The 24294-nt window shown below is 38.5% G+C and overlaps 1 protein-coding gene across 1 annotated transcript in view; it reads left to right on the top strand.

Moving 5' to 3' along the window:
• Positions 1-24294, top strand: part of cdh10a (cadherin 10, type 2a (T2-cadherin)) — a 308396-nt gene that overhangs the window by 211907 nt on the left and 72195 nt on the right. The gene's annotated exons all lie outside the window — the stretch shown is intronic.

Below are 24294 nucleotides of genomic sequence, written 5' to 3'. Positions count from 1 at the left end.
CTCTGTAGGAATGTAGGCTAATGTCCACTTACCTATAGATGTATTGAAGACAGAAACTGTACACTGCTTCGGGGAATACTCACTTGAGTAGGTGTCCTGATACTTATCCTTGGTGAGAATTGCCAAGTTCAGTATATGTAGATATAATTATATCAGAACTGATTTTCAAACAAAACTGAACTTCCATAGCTTGTTAGTGTTTATTCCAGATATAATATTACATTTTGTCTTGTTGTGTTTCATAGACAAACACTGTCTGAAGTACATTTAATATGGTGATCTATTCTTTGACTGCAAAGTTTCCAGATACATGCACACATATATTTTACTCTGTTTTATAAAGTATATGTTCTATTTTACTATTTGCAGCTTAAAGAAAAGTATTGTGCTTTTATGTATCAAGTATCAGAGAGCAAAAAGGAAGCAACCTTATTAGACAAGATGTTAAACTAATTTAAACAGTTGGGTTTTGATTAATACATTGCAGGAAAATTAAATCTGCAGACAAAGAATGTACTTGTAATTCAGGACTGAAAAATCCTAGAATTTGCATTACTGGTATTTGGATGGGAACTCATCTCAGACAGTTATCAATAGGGTATAGAGCGTAAAGAACAGTGTGGATGGGCTGGTATTCTGGCCAGGATGACTGGTATTAGTTACCCTTCCAGAATGGGGGGATTCATAGACTCATGGGGCAATATGTTTCTCAGGGTAGCAGCATACCTCTGGCAGTGCTCCTGTTAGTGCAGCCAAAGAGGACTGCATGGCATATATAGAGTGAACATATAGTCCTGATAAGGGTCTGTTTTGTCTTGGTGGAGTAATATATTAATAGTAATAATATATTACTCTACCTTCCCCTTTTGTATTATTAATATATAGCCTTTGTCAGAATGCATCAAATCTCACAGACTTACCACTATTTCTAAAGTATTGTACCATATAACTTCTCCCCGCCTTCCCTTCTACATTTATAACCTCAGGCAATTAGGTGTAGTAAAAGACAAGCAGGAGTTAAGTTACACTTTAAATAATGTATTATTGATAATATTCATAAATAATAACTATGCAAAGTACATTTGAATATTAGCAACCATACAGCATGACAAATAGTAATGTGTAGTTTCAGGTGGCACATAGACTTGTTAGTTACTTAAAACGTCTGTAGTTAAGGCATCATTTGTAGTCAGCGTTCTTCATAACAGGCCACATGGCTGTCTCAATATGGCTGCTGAGCTGTGCTCTTAATTGTGTTGTCCTTCTCAGTTCATGGTGTGAGATGGTCATTTATCAGTTTGGTAAGAGAGAGAGAGTGAGGTAAAGCAAGCAAACTTATAGGTTTTCTGTCCAACCCCTAGAGCCAGTAGAGTGTATGGTACTTAAAGGCTTTTGATACAAGCCAGTTCCAAACAGCCAAATTTCAGACAGACAGAATACCCACACGCTTGCCCTCCAAACCATGTGTTTAAGGAAAGCTTGGCAGTTAGGCAGCCTGACTTTCCTGAGGGGATTGACTGAGAGACTTTAGGAGAGAAATACAGGTAGTGCCCAGGTTACTGTGGCACATGCGCCTCAGTAACTGCCGCTCCGTCATCTTCTGCCTGGGGACACTGCAAGCGGTGGCTATATGGTGGCTGGAGGGGGGCGATTTCACTGATCATGCAGTGTAGTGTCCCTCGGTTGGCTCCCTGCAGCAAACAGTTTCTCTGCCCGGCCACCACACACGGCTGCCCATTCATTCTCAGTGGGCGGCTGGTAGTGCTGCAAGCGGTAACCCGGTTGTGGCTGAACAGAGGCCATTGAGGGTGAATGGGGCGGCAGGGGAGTGGCATTGTAGTGTGCCTAGGATGGCTGCGTGTTAAATGGGGGTGGTGCTGTGGCAGACGCTGCAGGCAGCATACTGTAGTGTAGGTGACTGTGAGGTGGGCTGGTGATCCTCCCCTCGCTGCCCCCATTCATTCTCAATAGCAAGCCTGCTTGTACTGTTATGTACATAGCAGGAAGTTGTCTCTCATCAGTACAGGGAGGTCCAGATCTAATTATGCAAATCCAGATCATCTGGATGACTTTGATTTATGCAGGGACGATTCCAGTTTGGCACAAAGACGATTCTTTATGTCGTCAGTTTGCACACTTCACGATGGCCCAGAATTTTTCAGGTGATTTTCTATGTAATAAACTGAATAAGTTATAGCGTAATGAAAATTGCATAATTAGATCTGGACCACCCTATACATCAGACGTGCTGACGAGGGGTGCCTTCCTGCTGTGATAGCGTGTACAGGGCTGTGCAGAAGACCTCATCTTAACCTTTTGTCTTCACCCTTCAAGAATGTCTCTGAAACACAAATCTGATGCAAGTGCTGGTGATACAGTAAAGAAGAGAAAAATCATCATCATGGAAAATAAAGAAATAACTAAAAGGTTAGAGAGAGGTGAAACTCCGTCATTCATTGACAGAGCACTTGGTTACAGTCGGTCAACAACAGCATTTATTAAAATAATGTACCTGTTCCAACTTACATACAAATTCAACTTAAGTACAAACCTACAGTCCCTATCTCGTACGTAACCCGGGGACTGCCTGTATTTGCTAAACTTGTTTGAGACACTTCCCCTAAACCTGTCATAAAATTACAAAGAAACTCATTCCTAAAAGGGGGGGAAGGGGTTCTTAAAACAATAGCTGTTATTATCAATAGTGTAACACTAATATTAAATTGCTTTGTCTAAGTTATAAATAAAGACATGCAAAATATTTATCAACTTGTATGTAAAATTTCACATCACAACAGGGTCCTTCGGGGCATATGGAGGGAGCTGCTGAGAAATAGCCGCCCAGTTCTTTTTGAGCAGTCTCGGACTTGGAGGGGCCTCTTGGCTATACGTCTGAGGTACCAGAATTACCACAGGTCCTGACTTTAAAATACAAAAAAGAAGAAGGTATGGGAAGAATACTGCTATTGTGGAAGTAAAAATGTGTTCTGAAGAAAGCCTGACTTGGAAGGTATTTGTGAAAATAAAGCCGTTTTGGACCAGTGACTTGTTTGTTGTACTTGTGTCATAGGATTAGGGTGTGAGACGACCCATATTGGCCACAAAAAAGGTACCACCACACTCTTCAAAGCTAGCATAGTTTAGAACTTTAATTATAACTCTTTTAACTCTCTCACACCTTACTATAATATGAATACCAAGTATATAAACCGATATGCAGAAGTTATCAATATAAAGATGCAGCCAAGCACAATCCAGGGATGATACCACATTATTGTGCCTATACTGCACCGGCAGCAATCACACCGTTTCAGAAAGGTTCAGTAATGTGATTGCACTAACTTTAAAATACACCAGGTAAAGCAGTGAAAAGTTTAAGTAGTGCAGTACCAGTGAAAGTCCAGTAGGTTTGGGAGTTAAAGGTAGAAATGGTTTGAAATGGTGTGTCATCTGCATCAACAATCTTTTTCTTAAATTTGTAATTTATGTTGAACACTGTTGAGATTTTTATTGGTTTTACACTTTTATTGCACTGTATCGTGTAAATGTGATGTGTTATTTTCAGGATTACATCCTCACAGAATTGGATTACCTTCTGTTCTGTCTTGCATACTTGCAAATAATCTATAAAAAAGGCATAATGGAATTTAAAAAAGACTCTGATTAGCTCTGCTGAATTTGATTTCCAACTGCAGTTGTAATCTATGTGAAATTTGCATGTTCTCTGTGTACAAACTGGGTTTTCATCCCACTTCTATTATTACATGCATACAGTACTAAACTAAAGAGTTATTGGCTCCTGCCTTCTGCCCAGTCTTATTGCAAATGCTTTTTTTAAGTTTACTTTCTTTTATTTCTGACCTTTATTGTGGCTCCCAAGAAAGTTGTGTTGTGTGGTTGAATATGGCTTTTAACATGCTGGTGTAAGTGCTTGATACTGCTTGATATTAAAGAAAGAGGTATTGCCTTGTGATTAATTTAAAAACACTGATGGGTGGGTTAAAAAATACATGTTGAAAATATTTAAAATTGTTACAAAAGAATCAATGAAACACACAAAAACAAAACAGAAGTAGTGAACAGCATGATGTCTGACTTGTCATAAATATGGTGTGGCTGGCTTTAGCAAAAACTAGAGGCCACAACTTGCTAAAGACTTTAGAATTCAAATTTTATTATGACATTGCTCATTGACTGGATGATGAAATAGTCTAATTTACTTACTCTTGCAAGGATATGGTAAATATGGGTAAATGTTTAACCCCTTATTATGCTTCATTTTAATATAATTTTATAGTTGTATTAGTCTAGTCAGTTTATTTCAAGGGCCCTAAATGAATTTCATCTTTTATGAGGACTAAGTAGTAAGATTTTTTCTGACTTCATGCCTTAAGCATATACAGTGCATCCAGAAAGTATTAACAGCGCGTCACTTTTTCCACATTTTGTTATGTTACAGCCTTATTCCAAAATGGATTAAATTCATTTTTTTCTCAGAATTCTACACACAACACCCCATAATGACAATGTGAAAAAAGTTTACTTAAGGTTTTTGCAAATTTATTAAAAAATAAAAAAATTGAGAAACCACATGTACAGTATTTTTCCAAGAGAGTCTTACAGAGAGGCTCCTACCACAAATTCATGTGCTTTTATGTACAGATATGTCCATAATGTCTCTGGTCTGTGACAATATCTACTTAGAATATTTCCTCTGATTTGCCATTGTGAGCTGATAAATTTGTAGATGTCCTTGACTCTAAACAATTTGAAGTCAGCATGTAGTTCTTTATCCATCCATCCATCCATTCATCTTCCAAACCTTCAGATGACACTATATTTGTGACCTGCTGGGCTGGCTACTTTAAGCAGTTGTTCAAAGCTGATCCTCCGGCTAGGACATTGGATATCTCTGGGTCCATGGTTCTTGAGGCTGATTCTCCAATTAGCTGTGAACCACCCAGTCTCACTGAGATTGCACAGGTGGTGAACCAGCTGTGGGAGAAAGGCTGCAGGGATCTGTGGTATCCGGGGTGAACTTCTCCAGGCTGGTGGAAAGGCTGTCCTCCTGGCACTGAAAGCAATCTTTACTTCCATTTGGGAGACTGACATCATCCCAACTGACTGGAAAATGGGAAAACTGGATTGCAGCAACTACAGGGGGATAACACTGCTCTCGTTGCCAGGTGAGGTCCTTGCTAGGGTTGTCCTCAATAGGATCCATGATCACTTGCTCACCTACCAGCGACCAGAACACCTAAGAAGTCTACCATCCTGGCACTGAGGGTTCTCATGGAGCGCAGACACGAATATCAGTTTCTTTGCAGCCTTTGTCGATTTTTGCAAAGTGTTCAACACAGTTGATTGAGCTGCCCTGTGGGACATCCTGTGGGTTCGCAGGATCCCCTTGACATTGCTGGATATCTTGGCCGGCCTGTACACTGGTACTGTGAATGCTGTGCATAGTAGAGGCAGCACCTCTGCGTTTTTCCTAGTTGATTCTGAGGTTTGTCAGAAGTGTGTTCTTGCTCCTACTCTGTTCAATGCTTGCATGGACTGGGTGTTGGGCAAGGTCGTGGGGTCCAGCGGCTGTTGGTGAAGAAAGATTCACTGATCTTGACTTTACTGACGATGTTGTGATCTTCGCAGAGTCAATGGAAGCTCTGATCAGGGCGCTTGAGAAACTGAGCGAGGAGTCTGAGTGTCTGAGCTTACGAGTGTCCTGTATAAAAAACATGATCCAGGTCTTTAATGACCTCTTCGGCACAGCCATCAGCAGTGTGTCTGTTTGCAGAGAGAGTGTCAACCTTGTTGAGAGGTTTACTTACCTTGGCAGTGACATTCATGTCTCAGGTGACTCTTTCTATGAAGTCAATAGACGGATTGGAAGAGCATGGGGTGTCATGATGTCGCTGGAAAGGGGTGTGTGGCACTCTCGATATCTATGCAATAGGACGAAGGTCCAAGTCCTTAGAGTCCTGGTGCTTCCTGGTTGTGAGACATGGACGCTATCCAGTGACCCGAGACAAAGACTGGACTCCTTTGGTACTGTGTCTCTCCGGAAAATCCTTGGGTACCGTTGGTTTGACTTTGTGTCGAATGAGTGGTTGCTCATGGAGTCCTGAATGAGGCACAGTACCTGCATTGTGAGGGAGCGACAGTTACGGCACTATGGTCATGTGTCGCGTTTCCCCGAGGGTGATCCAACTCGTAAGATTGTCAATGTAGGGGACTCGAGTGGCTGGGCCAGGCCAAGGGGTCACTCACGTAACATCTGGCTGCAGCAGATAGACGGTCATTTCTGGAGGGTGGGACTGGACCGCGTGTCTGCCTGGGAGGTTGCAAACCGGGATCCCCAGTTGTTTTATCATGTAGTGGGTGTACCAGTGCATGCTCCCCAACTTGACTTGACTTAATAGGGCTAGACCCTTTTTCTTGGTATTATTTGAAAGCTTATGACCTGATATGTTCAGGAAATTCAAAACTAAAGGTAGAAGCATGTGGTCTGATGCCAGCTGTGACAAGATTTTGTTTGCATTTTATTGTATATAACTCAAAAACTTTTACTTAAAACGCCTTGTGAACAGCTGGTCATGAGTGAAAAATTTTTCAGATGTTTGCTTCTCCCTGACAACAATTTGCACAGAACTGATAAATCATTTTTGGAAAAAAAAAAAAAAAGTTCTTTGATATATTGATAAGCGATTCTCAATAGTTTACACATCTGAATAGAATGCTGTCTATTGATTATCACTTAAGCTTTCACATATTGTGCACTCTCACTCTCTGCCTATGTAGTATTTGCTGTTCCTGTGCATTGGCTACTCAAGCTTAGGCTGCTGATAAACTTTGACATTACATTCTAATTGTCTGTAGTTCACTCAGTACCAGGTAAAGTACAAAAAATGGTTTGAGCATAGAACCCTCCCCTTAAATATCCCCATCTCCATCATCTGTGAAGTGTTATTACTACTGCTCTGTTAGTGCACAGTATAAATTATGTGACCTACTTAAGACACACACACACACACAAATTCAGAGTAGAATAATTCCACAACACTTAATCCAATCAAAAGTGTAAGTGCGCAAGGTGTCAGAGTGGGCATGAGTAAGGAGCAGGAGCCCATCCCAGGAAGGATATGGCACAAGGCAGGGACAATCCCTGGACAGGGCTGAAGTCCATCACAGGATGGACACACACACACATAAACACACACGACATACACACACAAGGGATAATTTAGCATGGCCAATCCACTTAACCTGCATATCCTTGGACCATGGGAGGAAAGTGGAGCACCCAGCAAAAAACCATTCAGACACTGAGAGAACATGCAAACTCCTCTCAGGGAAAACCTGAGACACAAACCGTAGTCTCCTTACTGTGCGACAGCAGCACTATCAGTGTGCATTAATCTTTAAATTGTATTCTCTTTGTTATTATCGATTTTGATTTTAATAAATACAGTTTCACTTTAAGGCCAAATAAATCAACGCTTACATGAATAGAATTATACAGAAAAATAAGCAAACACATAATCAGCCTCCCGTCTTTGAATTCAGCCCTCTGTAGGTTGATAATTTTCATTTCCATAAAACAATGTGGCATCCTTTTATTCCTAATACATTATCCAGTCCATATCAGTATAGATATCCGGCATGATTTTTTTTTCAATTGAGAAATAAAAGTGTTCCATTATTTTTTTTGATACAATCAGTAAAGCCAGAACATACTGTATACTTCAAAAAGTTTTCCAAAATAGCAAGTGACCTACAGTAGTAGCTGTAAAATTTCCTGTTAAATAGATTAAAATGCGTATAGTGCAAGGATAAATTAAGCAATTTATCATGTATAAATAATGCATCACGCGCACCAATTTCGGTCATTTCTGCTAGATAAGCCTGTAACACTGTAGCTCACGTGTGAAATTCTGTAAGCTAGACCATACCACACCTTTTTTTTGGCTGGCACTGTGACTGTATATGCAGTATATATTAAGAGACAAAACAAATCTGTTCACTTACCAACATCCTTTTCAATAGTTTATTACACCCTGTCAAATTTGAAAAGTGTGGCTCAAATGCAGTGGAATTAAGAAAAAAAATAAAATTAGAAAACATGACTCTATTCATGTACCAAGCCCTGCATGCCTACTTAACAAGTTGCTTGGAGAATTAGGAGAAAAAAAAAATCAGATTAGATTCTGTTTTTTCAAAAACTTTTACATATTCAGATCATAATTCTATGATATAATCCTTCTACTAAATGACTTGCTCACATTTCTAATTATGAGTCAGACATCTCTAACTAATGATATGAAATGAACTAATTTACCTGTAAGTTTAAAAAAAGTGTGGATAATGTGCTTCAAATTATAATATGCCTTATAATATATTAATATATCTATGAATTTTTAATAAACATTTTATTTGCAGACATTAAATATTAATGCATTTTAATATATCTCTTAATCTTTTTAATATATTTGGATATGAGTTTGAGAAATCTTACAAGTATGTTCAAAACTTTTACTGTATATCATTTTAACATCTCGATCATTTTTTTATGTATGAAATATTTACAAATGCAGTGAAATATTGAAGGAAATGTGAAACCATTAGAGATACATTTTTTAGAATATTTTAGATGCATAACTTTAATCTAGCATTCTCAGTTCTGTCCTAAGGGAAATGTGCAATACACAGAGTGAAAAAATAATTAAAAATGTAGTCAAACCAAGCTAATGAGAAAAAAAGATTCATGCATTCTATTGATTGAGGTTGGCAAAATACTTTGAACCACTGTTATATAATATCATCTGACATGATGAAGATATTTGAAATATGTTTTTAACTTCGCCTCATATGTTTTGGTTAATAACTTCCAGGCCTGTCAAGCTCATGTTGAAATTTAAGTTAATTCTTACGTACAGGGAAACCTTGGAGGGGCTGGTGGCAGGATTGGCACTGTAACCACCATAACGCTGTTCCAGTGTGGTGCTGAGGTGTCACCCGCTGCACTCAGGTCCCAATCGAGATGATTCGTCATGTGTTTGGTGTAGCAACGCACTGCATCAGAGCATGCTCCCCAGCCTCTGTTATGTAAGATGGATGATTTCTTCTCTTTAGTTATGTGGCATAACTGGTAACCATATGTTAATTTGATGGGGCAAATTTCTCCTTCCTTCTTGACTGCTGTGTTTAACATGACAAAAGCTTTGATGATCAGTGAGTGCTATTAAAATATTTTGAAAGGAAAATGATGAGAATCATGACCTTCCACCTATTTCCATTTTTATTTATTAAAGAACTATTTTTATACTATACATAATTAGTTACCTGCTTTAGTGATTTTAAATTTTAGATCAGTAATATGTTTTTCCAATAAATTCAGAAAAAGCAGGAGTCATTTCAGTGGGAGGTAACTCTTTGAATAGTAAGGTCATACTAACAACTCTTAGCCAAAAAGCATTCATTATAGCTTACATGAATGTAGCAGATATTTGTATATTATTTTTGACAGAGATTTAACCTTCAGTTTGTTTTGTAAACCTGCTTTCTCCAGCTTACAAACAATTATAAAATTTAAGGCATTATGTTGAAAAGGTTTATTCAGCTGTAAAAAGCGTCAGTGACTACTGAAATGCTTTAACGGGCTGTTCACTAATACTCAAAAGTTAATTCATAACAGAGCAGCAGTTACAACTATGATGATTATAAAACCCCAGTTCTTAAATCACATCATTGGCATTCAATTAAGTTTAGAAATGGTTTAAAAATCCTCTTTCTCACATATAAAGTCATTATTTCACTACTACATATTGCAGAATTTACACTTATCTATACTCCATGTCACACACTGTGATTTGAAGATACTGGGCTGCCCAAAATTCCAGGGATCAATAAAATTAACAGGAAACAAAGACATCCAAACTCTCAAATGATCTACACCAGTATTATGGTACAGTATTATATAAGCCCCATTGTTCTCAGCAATTAAATCAAGACTTTAAGTTCATTCAATTTAGCATAGCTTACTATTGTTTGGGCTGCCACTGATGCTGTTATATTATCTTCTAATTAATTATGTTAATTATTTTTTATTAATGTCTTTCACTTCCATGTGTCTAGGGCTGTCTTAAAATTGATATGTTGTCATAAGTGATGAATTTCTTTTCTGTTGAAATACATTGAAGTTGATTTATTTTGAAATTGTCATTGGTTGTCTGTGGAGCGATCCATTTCAGAATGCAGATAACCACCGATGTGCACAGACCTTGTGGTTGGCAGCACTTTCTGAGACAGAATTTCTTACATTTTAATCCTCAATACAAATTAGTGCAAAGAAAATACATAGGAACACCAAACTGCATCTCTATGTATACTTTGCTGTATAGTATGAACAAGTACTTTTATACTCTTCTTATATTATGTGAGTTCTCATGCTCCTAATACATCAAGGAAACTAATAAAGCACTCCAGAATTAAGCCAGCAGTATCCAAATAGCTAATTATAATGGGGGCGTCATGGTGGTACAGTAGTAGCACTGCTAACTCACAGTAGGGGAACCTGAGTTCACATCCCAAGTCCTCCCTGCGTGGAGTTTGCATGTTCTCCCCATGTCTGTGTGGCTTTCCTCCTGGTGCTCCTGTTTCTTCCCACAATCCAAAGACTAGCAAATTAGATAGATTAGCGATAGTTAATTGGTCCTAGTGAGTGGTTGGGGTATGTGTGTGTTCGCCCTGTGATTGACTGGTGCCCTGTCTAGCGTTTGCTCCTGCATTGCGCTCTATGCTCGCCTCCCATGACCCTATACAGGACTAAGTGGGTTAGACAGTGACAGACAGACTAATTATAACGGACAGTTATGCTCCAGGGATGGCGTGTTAAATAATGCTGCTTGAGGCAAGATACATTTTACACACCAATACATTGTCCTCCCACATATCCTTACTAGGCATGAGGCGATACATTTAACTCCCGTAAATTATGTGCTGCTATGCAGGCTTTGGGATACAGTACATTCTCTGAACATCAGACAAAAAGAATGAATATTTTAGAGAAAAAAAATTAAACAATGAAAAGGATTAGCTTTTAAACAATAAAACACAAAATGGGTATTAAAAACAATGCACGTGTGTAGTATGAAACGTTATGTGAAATGAAACTTGGCTATATCTCTCCTCCTTTGTGCGTCTTTAAATATTTTGCCCATTTATCCTACAAGCTAAAAGATACCTGCCCTTTTTAACTAAACATGTATGATGGCAAACTTAAGAGACTTGTGACTGACCTGCCAAACAGATTCCAGAAATTAACAAAATTTTACAAAATGACATAATCGGTACATACATTAGAGTAGTTGTTCTGTCATGTTCATTATAGGCCATTGCCTCGGTAAACTGTGATCTTTATGTAACTACTGTAGTAAGATAGCTGATAACTTTCCTTTCAGTTCACTGGATAATTTGGACTAAGTCACCAGAATGTTTGGTAACACAACATGAAGAAGTAAAAAGAGAAAAGCGGGGGCAGAAATTACTTAACTGCTTCTCCCTTGATACTCCGCCAACACTGTCTTGTATTTCCTGTGTTGTCACAATGATCTTTTAACTGTCAGCCTTTACAAAATTATGTTTTACAGATTTAACAGTTGAAGTGCAAATTAATAAAATTCTATTAAACAAGTTTTCTTCTGTGGGCATCATAACTGCGCCTGGTTGCCTTATAAATGCATGTGCTGCACACTTAATAAAATGTGTGAATAAAAATAATGCATAACATCCTATTAACAGTATATACTGTATATTGTAATAAAAAAGACAGAGCATAAAGATTTGGGGCACCCATAAGCAAACCTTGTATAATCAATGAGGAAAAATAACAAAACAACTGGCATTCACAGAAACATCTATCGAGACAAGAGTCTAGTAATAGACTGACTAGAGACGGTGGTGCAGCCAGTTCAGAGGCTAAGGAAAGACAGATCCAAGTGACTGGAAACCAAAAGTGATGTCATGACTCCTGTTGCTGTGGGCCATCAGATCTGAACATGAAAAAGAGGCAAAACATTAGGTGACAGCACCAACCCTTGACGGGTCGAATCCCCGTCACTGCCCAAAGAGATCCTACTCTGCTGGGCCCTTAGGCAAGGCCCTTAAACTTCAATTGCTCCAGGGACACTGTACAAAGTCTGACCCGGTGCTCTGACCCCAAGGGGTATGCGAAAACTAACAAATTCCTAATACGAGAAATAGTCTAAGGCGAAATAAAGAACAAAAAAATAAATAAATAAAACCAAGTAAAAATAACATCTGTTAACATTAACAACAGATATGTTGCCATCATTCAGTATCCTGCGTCACTGCATCTTGGTGTCAGTCTATGAACCTGCAGTTGTAGAATGTCATCTCATTTTTGCAGCAGGGCTTGCCTAAGCTGGTGGCCATTGCCAGGCAGAGGGTGATGTCTCTAGATATTATATTCAGGGGCATCTCAAAGGTGCTCAGTGAGATTAGGGTCAGGCAGGCCAAAGCAATACCAGCACACCAGCAATTGTCAGAATGGGTGTAGTCATGCCAGCTGTGTGTTTGGTCTGGCATTGTCTTGGTGTAGTGCTAGGTTGTGTTGCAGTTTGAGAGCAGACAGCCAATGACAGGTCACTTTACACTAAGGGCAGCTGCATGCAGGCATTGTATCTGCCAGCAATTTCAGCAGCAGTGTGAGTGAATAATATGAAACAATCTCTCAGAAAACGAGTCTGATTTGTTGGTCATGTTCTGGTGTGGCCATCTGTCCTCTTATCTGCTGAAACCTTGCCTGTATTTGGGACACATTGAAATCGCTGTATCCATATTGGCTACCAATGCTGACATATGACATGCCTGCTTGCAGCATGCCAATGGCCCTCTTCTTTGCTTTTTGTGACATTTGATGCAATATGCCATTGTTTTCCAAGTTCAGACCAGTGGGGCCTACAGTTTTTTTGTCTCAAGAGGTTTCACAATCAGTGTGTTATTTTCCCTCTAGATGATCTTAATATCTAATTTGTTTGATTTTTTTATTCTGTTACTCTGCATTTAGAAAAAAAGCAGAAGTGTGACATTAACATTCTTAAAAAAAACTAAATACAGTATTCTTTAGTTGCCTTAGTTTTAAGTTCTTAATTTTCTTTTGTCATTTTAATTCACTTTTGTCTGCGGAATGTATTCTAATAATAACGATTAAGAAGTGTAGAAGACACCTAAGTAAATGATAAAACTGAAAGGTTGAAGCTACTTCAGTGTCAGACTCAGTAGTGTGGTTGTTAGTAAATGGCTGAACTGCAGTAAAAATAAGCAAAATGTTAAATGAAATATAAGAACTGAATAATTCTAATTCAATTCTTTCTTCACATCAGTATAAACTGGTAGTCACTTGGAACACCTTAGGAAAGAAATAAAAGGTTGCTGAAAAAGAAAATTAAATAATTCATAATAATGGGGTGTCATGGTTGTGGGATAACTTCTTCTCAGTTGTGTTCGTCCAAGGGAATAACAGTCTTGACAAAGTAAATGTTGGGTTGTCAACCCAGCCATCCCCGTTTACTTCAATTGGAATAAAAGAAAACAAACGCACAATGGCGTAAGAAGCATAATGAATAATAGCCTTCTGTTAATTCAGGGTAAATTAATCTTACAGTTCTTAGGTTATAGAATAGCTCGGTCTCCCTGGTTGCTTGGTTGTGAGGTGACGCCTCCTTCCAGAATGTCATCCTTTTATGGCCCAAGGACCAGAAGGGGCAGAGTTAGTCGCCCGTACTGGTCGGTTTCTCAGTACTGCAAGAAAAAAAGAAAGACAGCACAGTTAGCAGCAGTGCCCACTCTTGGCCCCGGTGTTGGGGAACAATAACAACAACATTTATTTATATAGCACATTTTCATACAAATGATGTAGCTCAAAGTGTTTTACATGATTAAGAAAAAGAAAAAAGACAAAGTAAGAATTAAAATCAGAGAACACTAATTAACATAGAATAAAATTAAGGTCTGATGGCCACGGAGGACAGAAAAAACAAAAAAACTCCAGATGGCTGGAGAAAAAATAAAATCTGCAGGGGTTCCAGGCCATGAGACCGCCCAGCACCCTCTAGGCATTCTACCTAACATAAATGATCAGTCCTCATTGTATTCAGGATTCTCATGGAAGGACTTGATGATGATGGTCATGTGGACTTCTGGCCTTTAATCCACCAATGTAGTGACATCATGGTACTTTGATTATGTGGTGGTGGCGCAGATCACCACCACAGAAAACTGGAAAAAGAACAGAGAGAGTAGGGGTTAGTATGGATTTTGGAGCCACCATGAATAGCAATGATAATTAATTGAATATGCAGAGCATCAGGATTAAACTAATATGACGTTATGAGAGAGCCATGTTATTTAAAGTAATGTATTTTAGCAGTTTTTTAAAGTGCTCCAACGTATCAGCCTGGCAAATTCCTATTGGCAGGCTATTCCAGATTTTAGGTGCATAACAGCAGAAGGCTGCATCACCACTTCTTTTAAATTTAGCTCTTGGAATTCTAAGCAGACACTCATTTGAAGATCTAAGGTTACAATTTGCAATATAAGGTGTCAGACACTCTGCTATATAAGATGGAGCGAGATAATTTAAGGCTTTGTAAACCATAAGCAGCATTTTAAAGTCAATTCTGAATGGCACAGGTAACCAGTGTAGTGACATCAAAACTGGAGAAATGTGCTTGAATTTTCTTTTCCTAGTTAGGATTCTAGCAGCTGCATTTTGCACTAGTTGCAGTCAATTTATGTCTTTTTTGGGTAGTCCTGATAGGAGTGCGTTACAGTAATCTAGTCGACTGAAAACAAAAGTGTGAACTAATTTCTCAGAATCTTTCAATGATGTAAGAGGTCAAAATAACCATATGTTCCACCTCTAACAGGAAAGGTGTGCATAAGGAGTTTTTGACAAAACTGTAATTTTATAATGAATCAATCCTGTACTCTTTCAATTACCTTAAAGCTGTCTGAAAATTAATATTATACAAGGCATATTCAAAACTCAGTGTAGTTGCATTGTACCAGAGCTTGTATCAATACCTTTAGTCTCTCTAGTATTTTGGCAAATGAAAGACAATCAGCTTAAAATAGCTTGCTTACCTAAAGGAATGTTTCTTTAGCCCAGAAAGCCACTGATACTCATCTTCAGTGTGCTGCAGTAAAATTGCTGCAGCCCTTAATAGTGACCTATTCTTTATTACTGAATCATGTTTTTCACATTCAGTAAAAACAATACCTTTATAGATGTTTGCAAGTCAGTACAATGATACAGTTCTTGACACTCTTGAATTTTTGCAAAGCCTGTGATTTTTGGTTAATACATTCATATCATTTCAGTGTTGTCTCCATGTGCTCTCATTCAATCCAAAAGCATGTATTTTAAGTGATTTGGCAATTATATGAGTCATTCAGTATATGAGTGTGTGTGGGTATGTATCATTGAGATTTGGGAGGACAGGCATAGCTTCTAGATTAAATTCTACATAAACACAGGAAGAACATGCAAACTCTACATGAAGAGTACTCAGGCCAGTATGTAAATTCAGGACTTTGAGGTAGCAATGTTAACCATTGTGCCTTGTCAGTAATTATTAATCATAGAAATGTAAGAGCCAAATATAACAGTTATGGAAGCAATGAACCCATATGTGAACATTAATGTTCTGCATGTCCTTGTACATTATTCAGTAACTTATTTATCCAGATCTGTTTATTGAAATACAAGTTCACAGTAAGCTGGAGTCCACCTTGGCATCTTTGGAAGGAAAACAGAATACCCCAAGCAAGGCCACACAAACAAGTGGAGAATGTGCCATATGCATTCAGACAGAGCCTGTTCTAGGATTCAAAGTCAGGACAAATTATGAGACAGTAGCTCTAATGAATGCACAACTGTGAAACTGGTGTCTATTGCAAATATATGTTAGGCTTTAAATAAGAATATGAATGATTCTACATCCTAAAAAAAAGCAATCCAGCAATACATATGACAAGTATAAAAGAAAGGTCTGTTATCTCAAAAGTGAATCCCTAAGAAGTGTGTGCTACATAAAAAAGGCTGTTAAACAACTTGTAATGTTAAAGCATTTTTATATATTTTAACTATTTTACATTAATTATGCATCAGGAAAAGCATGGTGCTTTATGTACTTCATATGCACTACAGTATAAAATATATTTTATAATAACCTAGCTATTTTCCTACCTCCATATTCCATTTCAAGAACCTGTAATAGAAATTATACATGCTAATTAAAATATGTTCCTTCCAAGCAGCAGATGCAATTTCAATTCTTCACCACAGTTTAAGCATATAATTTTGATTTGTTTCCAATATTTTTGTTTACTGTTAACAATTAACCTTTATTCTTTTAGGAACTGTTATTACAAAGGAAGTACTATCGAAGAGAGCACTGTCAACTTAAAATCGATATTTTTCACAGAATTCCTCAGTTTCTTCTGCTGATGCTTACATTTCCATTTTTCCTCTTGCACACTAATTTTACAGTATGGGTTTTAATTTATATTTAATGAATTATCTTTCTTTTTCAGAAGTGTTAAAGTCTATTATAGGTTTGGAACAAGCATGGAAATGTCAATTACTTTTGTTGTAATGTAGTTGATTCTCTACAATGCCTAATGCATACTAGTGGCTGGACAAATACAGAATTTTAAACCTGAATTAAATTTTTCATTATAAACTTTAAAGTTTCATTATAAGTGATTTTACACTGCCTATAATCGGTTCATTAAGTTTTTTTTTTTTACAGATTTACATTTCTGTTTTACTAAAAGAAAATAGTGTAACCTTTTTGGGGTGTTCTGACTACTGGGAACAAAACTCACACCATAGGCATTGAATATACATGACTAAAACAAGATTTTTTAAATGAAAATAAACACCATATGAAATCTGTTATGACCTTATCTGTTCTTTAATAATTCTCTCTAAAGGAAAAGTCAAGAAATTAACAAATATATATGGCCATTGCCCGACAGAGTGAACAGAACAGAGTTCATTTTTCATTTCTAGTTGGAAGTGAACTACCTTCTCTTCTTCCAGATGCTGATTTTATCTTTGATGAACAGAAGGGGTGGTCTGGCTGTTTCATTTCTTGGCAATGCCTTCACCATGGTCTTTGCATTTCCACCTTTGAATGTCCAGCTCTTTTTGGTTACTAGCCCCAGGTAAAAAGGGCAACGTGACTGAAGCATTAAAGGTCCCTTGAGCTAATTCCTATGATTATTCTGTGCTCCCAAACTAGACAACACAAGGAAGTTGAGCAAATTGTGTCAAAGAGAATAAACTTTTATTTATTACTGTGCTTACATATATATATATATATATATATATATATATATATATATATATATATATATATATATAGACAGATAGGGGGCGCTGTCGTCCCCTTGAACCCTCAGAACAGATGCCGGCCATCAGATAAAAGTCCAAAATAATGTTTTATTAATACAATAATGTGCACAAAGCACCTCCACCTCCACTATTCTCAACAATACAATAATAATAATCTAATAAATACAATAATAAATCCTCCACACCTCCCAGCAGCTCAGTCACCCTTCCTCCCAATTTGGCCCACTGCTTGGATCTCCCACAGTCCTTTTAAAGTCTTTCACCCGGAAGAGTTTCTGTCCCTTAGTCCATGTGACTTTATAACACTTCCGGGTTGGGTGAAAACTCCTTTTCTTCTATAGGGCTATAGGGAAAATAGAAGTCCCTGGGCCTCCCTGCAGCGTCCCCTGGCGGACCCCATGTTATCCAGCAGGGCTGTGAAGAAAGACTCCAATGTTCATGATGCCCTGCTGGAATTTGGGGCCCCTCCATGTTGCACGGATGGCTCCATCTGGCGGCTTGGGGGTATTGGCCGGGATAAGCTGCCGGCCATATCCAACAATATATATATATATATAAGTACCACATTTCAAACGTTTATTCTACAAAAACACTAGAAGATAAAATACATTTCATTACAACACAAGAAAGAGTATACAAAATAGAATTTTTTTCACTGTGTTTTAAAAATGATGCCTTCAAGGTGGTGGCCATCATTAGTGATATACTCTTTGAGACGATTTCTGATTGCTTGCAAGACTCGTTCGTCCATTTCATGGAGAATAGCGTCCTTGAGGCCATCAAGATTTTGAGGTGTATATATCTTCGACTTGAGATAGCCCCATAAGAAGAAATCGCACAGAGCAAGATTAGGCAAACATCTCCATGCAGGTAGATCAGTTTCCCTTGAACCATCTCCCGCAAAACTTGTATGGATCTCCGCGCCATATGAACTATTGCTCCATCCTGCTGAAACCAGGCAACCACAACATCCATTTCTTCCAGTTGGGGCCACAAAAAGTTCTCTAGCATTTCAATATAACGCATTGAAGTAACGGTGACCGTTGCTCCCCCCTCCTCAAAAAAGTAAGGGCCTACAATACCAGTGGTGCACCAAACTGTAACACACTCACTGTGCAGGGGTCTGTGATGAAGTTCACAAGGGTTGGTTTCAGCCCAATATTGAAGGTTTTGCATATTTAAGCAACCATTCAAATGAAAATGTGCCTCGTCACTGCAAATGATGATAGCATCTCAATGAACGGTTTGCAGAATATTCATGCACAACTCTCTGTGGCTCTCCCAGTGAGTTCCTGCACTACCATCATTTTGTTTGGATGGAAATTAAGGTCCTCATGCACAATCCTCCTCAAAGATGTGTTGGAAATGCCTAAGGCAGAAGCACGTTTGGGTGCTGAACGTCTAGGAGACTACAAAATTGTTGCCCTTACAGCTTGGATGTTTTCAGATGTTCATACAGTCTGAGGACGGCCTGGAGATTTTCTGTTTCATGTTGTACCTGTCTGGCTAAATGTAGCCATCCCCTGAAAAATTGTTTTCTGATTTGGGATGTCACCATTAGGAGGAATGCTAAAGTGTGTTCAGAAGTTGCGTTGTATGGTGATGATACTTGTTTTTAAAGAATGCTTTGGCAGCGAAAGCATGGTGCACACCAGACCAAGGCATTGCTTATCAAAGGACTCCCACCCCATCCCACTTGGCTGCCTCTACCTCACGCAATGGCCTTAGAAATGTCGTACTTCATTTTGGCTCACCCTGTATATATATATATGTGTGTGTGTATGTGAGTGGTTGTATGCGTACATGTATCTGAAAATATTTTGTTTGAATAACTGAAATTATATTTTTAAATCTGTAAGTGCATAGTGTTATACAATATTTTATAATGTATAATGTAATCATATTACAATGTTTTTTCAAGAACCCTGTAGCAAAATACAAAAAACAATTACTAAGCAGAGGTAGAGGATATTGTAACATTTTGATTGTAGGAAGAAAACTTCAATTGCTCCGAACGAACAGGATTGCTACCACAGATAATTTAGGGAAGCAGGGTCCTCCATCTTACTGTGATTATAACACAGAGTTAAATTCACCTTATGCTTCTGACAGGCTTGTAACCAAGGTCAGATTGTTTCTTGTCCTGCATTTGCTATTCAAATTCCAATCTCAATGTTCAGAGCCCTGCCTCAGACCTGATACGCAATCGTCTTCTTAGCCTGTTAGCATTGCTGTTTATCTGGGGAATGTGGTGCGCTTCACACCTGGCTTATACACTGAACACTATTACAATATCTATTCATCTATTTAGTGAGATCAGGTGAAATGTGCTTATAGTACAATTTTAAAAACACATTAACTCAAGCCTTTCACAGAACGAGGAAGACTGTATTCTGTTTTAATCTGATTGACTTTCCTACTTCTGTGTACCTCATATTTTTCTCCTGTCAGCTCCTAATGCCATAATTCATTTTTCTGGCCTCTCTTCTTCCTGCCAGATAAACTCTTCCCACCACAAATTAAGCCAACTCCAAGTGTACTAGTAACCAGAAGCATACTAAATTAGTTACTGCTTCTGGGAGCACCTCAGTTATAACTTCCAGGGTCAACAATGGCCTAGAGCTCCCCAGGTGGCTGCAGGTATCCCTGAAACCTGACCTTGGCCTTCTGCTAATAAATCAGACAACCTCTTGGCTATCAGTCTATTGTAAATAGAAGCAGGAAGTAATGTATTAGTCCATTCTGCCACTTAATGGCCTGTGGGATTCCAAGATTGCATTCTGTCATACACACTCTCACCACCCAGTTTCATATCCCAGGTGTTGTTAGCTGCTGGGCATCATTTATGATATAGGGGCATAGTAGTCCCTGTTGATGGTAGCCTTCTGTCACTAACAGTCTTATCACTGAAGTTTCTGGAAAGCTAGAGAATAAAAATGAGTCTTCAGTCTCATTTTAAACAGATCAATTGAAAATGCATGTAGTAAGGTACAGAATTCCACAGACGAGGCATGGCAGCTACAAAAGCTCTGCCCCCATTATGTTGATGTTAAAATGATGTTTAATAGCCTGAGATACTTTATAACGCATGTTGTAAAACAAAAACTTTTATAAAATCAGGTAAAATGACAACAAACAGAATTTTATGAGTCATATATTTTCTGCCATAATTTATTATTGGTAATTTCATTAAAAATCAAATATTTCTTGACTGTGAATAGCTACTTTTAAGTCAAGTGATCATTTTTTGTTTTAGCAAGCAGTTTATTGACTGTATGCCCTTCCTGATTTCAACCACAGTGGGCCTAACCTTTAACTAAAAAGACAAGCTGCAAGGCAGCAGCTTAGTGGTATACTTGACTCCCTCCACCACCATCCTCAGGGGGTTTTGACTACTCTATTTTGACTAGGGGAAAATATCCTTTTCCTTCTTCTGGACACAGCTGCCTTCCAAGGCTAACAGACCTACTCTATCTGCAACCTATTGCAGATTAACTTGTGGACACAAGGAACTCTTTTTACTCTTGGCGTACTACATGGAGGCACTACAATAATCTTGCTATTAGTAGAGTCTATGTTCTAGCAGGAAAGACACATTCTGCCTTCTTTTCACTCTGTGGAGCTAGCTAGATGTCAAAGAGCATTCTCAGAAATTTGATGCATAGAGACAACATAGAAGAAGAACATTTGGGATTTATGACAGGAAAAGGTAAAACAGATGCAATGTTTACCTTGAGACATATTATGGAAAAATACAGAGGGCAACAAAAGTACTGAAAATGCTGTTTAGTAGTTCCCCAGCAAGAAATGTGGAGCTATATAAAGGAGAAAGGAGTGCAAGAGAAGTATGTAAGGATCATTAGGGATATGTATGAGGCTGCTTACACTCAAGTGAGAAGTAGTGTAGGAATAACCTAGGGCAAATATACTATCAGTGTATTCCAGGTGTGTGCCCAGAGGATCGTGACAGCAAGAGGCCTTTTTCACCACTCACAATCCTCCTCACTCAAGATGAAATTACCCCGGGGGGCCTCCTCCTGTTGTATGAAATGATTAAGGGTCCTTGTGCCAAAATCATCTACACAACCTCGAGTCTCCACTGGAGTACACTGTCCACATGCTTTTAATGGTAGGGTGTCCTCATGCTGTATTGTTTAAAGTATGATCAACTCTCTGCTAAGGAGCTCTATTCATTAATTCACCCAGAGGCCTGTGGGGGTCTTACTCTGGGTTTGGGAATAACAAATTGATTTGTAGTTAAGCTTGGGCTGCATCAAGGATCATCATTAAGCCCATATCTAAAAAACCTTTCACTGTTCCATTCCATCTGAACTAGTGTGGTGCTGAGGTGTCACCCGTTGCATGGCTGCACTCGGGTCCTAATCTGGGATCCTAAGTTGGTTTGTCAAGAGGTGGGTGCTGCAATGTTCTGTATCAGTGCGTGCTCCTAACCTCTATGTATGTTATTGCTAGGGTATTAGTAGATGAGACACCATTGTGCATGCTGTATACAGATATCATTGTGCAATGTGGCACCACTTAGAATATTGTAGACAGGAAACTAGAACAGTGGAGAAGAACTATGGAGGGTAGAGGTATTAAGGATAGCAGTAAAAGGACAGAATATCTAATATTTGAGGGACAAGAACAAGATGGAGAAGTTAACCTCTAGGGAGAAAGGCTTAAAGGGTGTAGAAGCTCAGATCAACCATAAAAGAGGAGAGTGAGTTACATCTAGAAATTTGAACATCACAGGATATTGAGATGGATGTGTGGAATAACAAACCTTAATAAGATCAGGAATGAGAGATTCAGAAGTACAGTTAAAGTTTGGCAAATATGAAAAGAAAGTACAGAAAACAAGGTTAAAGTGGCAAACTTGTGGAGAAGAACAATGGGTGTTGGGACAAAGAAGAGGACTATAGAAAGAAAAAACATATGGCCTGTGTGAAGGGGGATCTAAGGGAGAAAGGGGTAGCATGTGAGAAAGTATACAACAGATGAGAGCATACAGTGCATCCGGAAAGTATTCACAGCGCATCACTTTTTCCACATTTTGTTATGTCACAGCCTTATTCCGAAATGGATTAAATTCATTTTTTTTTCTCAGAATTCTACACACAACACCCCATAATGACAACGTGAAAAAGGTTTACTTGAGGTTTTTGCAAATTTATTAAAAATAAAAAAGCTGAGAAATCACATGTACATAAGTATTCACATCCTTTGCTCAATACTTTGTCGATGCACCTTTGGCAGCAATTACAGCCTCAAGTCTTTTTGAATATGATGCCACAAGCTTGGCACACCTATCCTTGGGCAGTTTCGCCCATTCCTCTTTGCAGCACCTCTCAAGCTCCATCAGGTTGGATGGGAAGCGTCGGTGCACAGCCATTTTAAGATCTCTCCAGAGATGTTCAATCGGATTCAAGTCTGGGCTCTGGCTGGGCCACTGAAGGACATTCACAGAATTGTCCTGAAGCCACTCCTTTGATATCTTGGCTGTGTGCTTAGGGTCGTTGTCCTGCTGAAAGATGAACTGTTGCCCCAGTCTGAGGTCAAGAGCGCTGGAGCAGAGATGGTTGTCCTTCTGGAAGGTTCTCCTCTCTCCACAGAGGACCTCTGCAGCTCTGACAGAGTGACCATCGAGTTCTTGGTCACCTCCCTGACTAAGGCCTTTCTCCCCCGATCGCTTAGTTTAGATGGCCGGCCAGCTCTAGGAAGAGTCCTGGTGGTTTCGAACTTCTTCCACTTACGGATGATGGAGGCCACTGAGCTCATTGGGACCTTCAAATCAGCAGAAATTTTTCTGTAACCTTCCCCAGATTTGTGCCTCGAGACAATCCTGTCTTGGAGGTCTACAGACAATTCCTTTGACTTCATGCTTGGTTTGTGCTCTGACATGAACTGTCAACTGTGGGACCTTATATAGACAGGTGTGTGCCTTTCCAAATCATGTCCAATCAACTGAATCTACCACAGGTGGACTCCAATTAAGCTGCAGAAACATCTCAAGGATGATCAGGGAAAACAGGATGCACCTGAGCTGAATTTTGAGCTTCATGGCAAAGGCTGTGAATACTTACGTACATGTACTTTCTCAACTTTTTTATTTTTAATAAATTTGCAAAAATCTCAAGTAAACTTTTTTCACGTTGTCATTATGGGGTGTTGTGTGTAGAATTCTGAGGAAAAAAATGAATTTAATCCATTTTGGAATAAGGCTGTAACATAACAAAATGTGGAAAGAGTGATGCGCTGTGAATACTTTCCGGATGCACTGTATAATCCAATATTCCAACCCCACATGAACATGGGAAAAGCTTTAAAAGATACATAAACTAAAGTCCTTCAATTATACTTTCAGCTGAATGATGAGTAAGTATTGCACTTGCTAGTAAATTTAATTCAACATATTGGGGTATAAGGGTACTGAATTTTAATTTGAGAAAATATGACTACAAGATACATGAATAGATGTAACACCATGACAGGGAATAACATTCCTTTGTCTGGTTAATTCTTCATTTGAAATATTTATTAGAATTCATCCATGGCATGTAACTAAGTGGTTATTTAGGATCACATATATAAATAGTGTATACATAGCGTGAAGTGACCATTTTTGTTCAAGTCTATATTAAAAATTCTAAATATTTCTAATTGATTACATTGACAGATAATCATTACCGTAACAGAATTATAAAAGAGAACCAATGACATTTCCCAATGGGATTAACAAAGTTTATCTTGATGAAATTAGATTAAATTATATTAGACTAACATAAAGCAACTTTGACAAGGTAATATGGCAGAATTGGTATACTGTCATTTCTCTGAGCCAAGACGTCAGT

Source organism: Polypterus senegalus, chromosome 5, assembly GCF_016835505.1.
Source record: "Polypterus senegalus isolate Bchr_013 chromosome 5, ASM1683550v1, whole genome shotgun sequence".
Taxonomy (NCBI): Eukaryota; Metazoa; Chordata; class Cladistia; order Polypteriformes; family Polypteridae; genus Polypterus; species Polypterus senegalus.
Note: the sequence above shows the minus strand (reverse complement) of the source record. Positions and strands in the feature narration are given on the sequence as shown.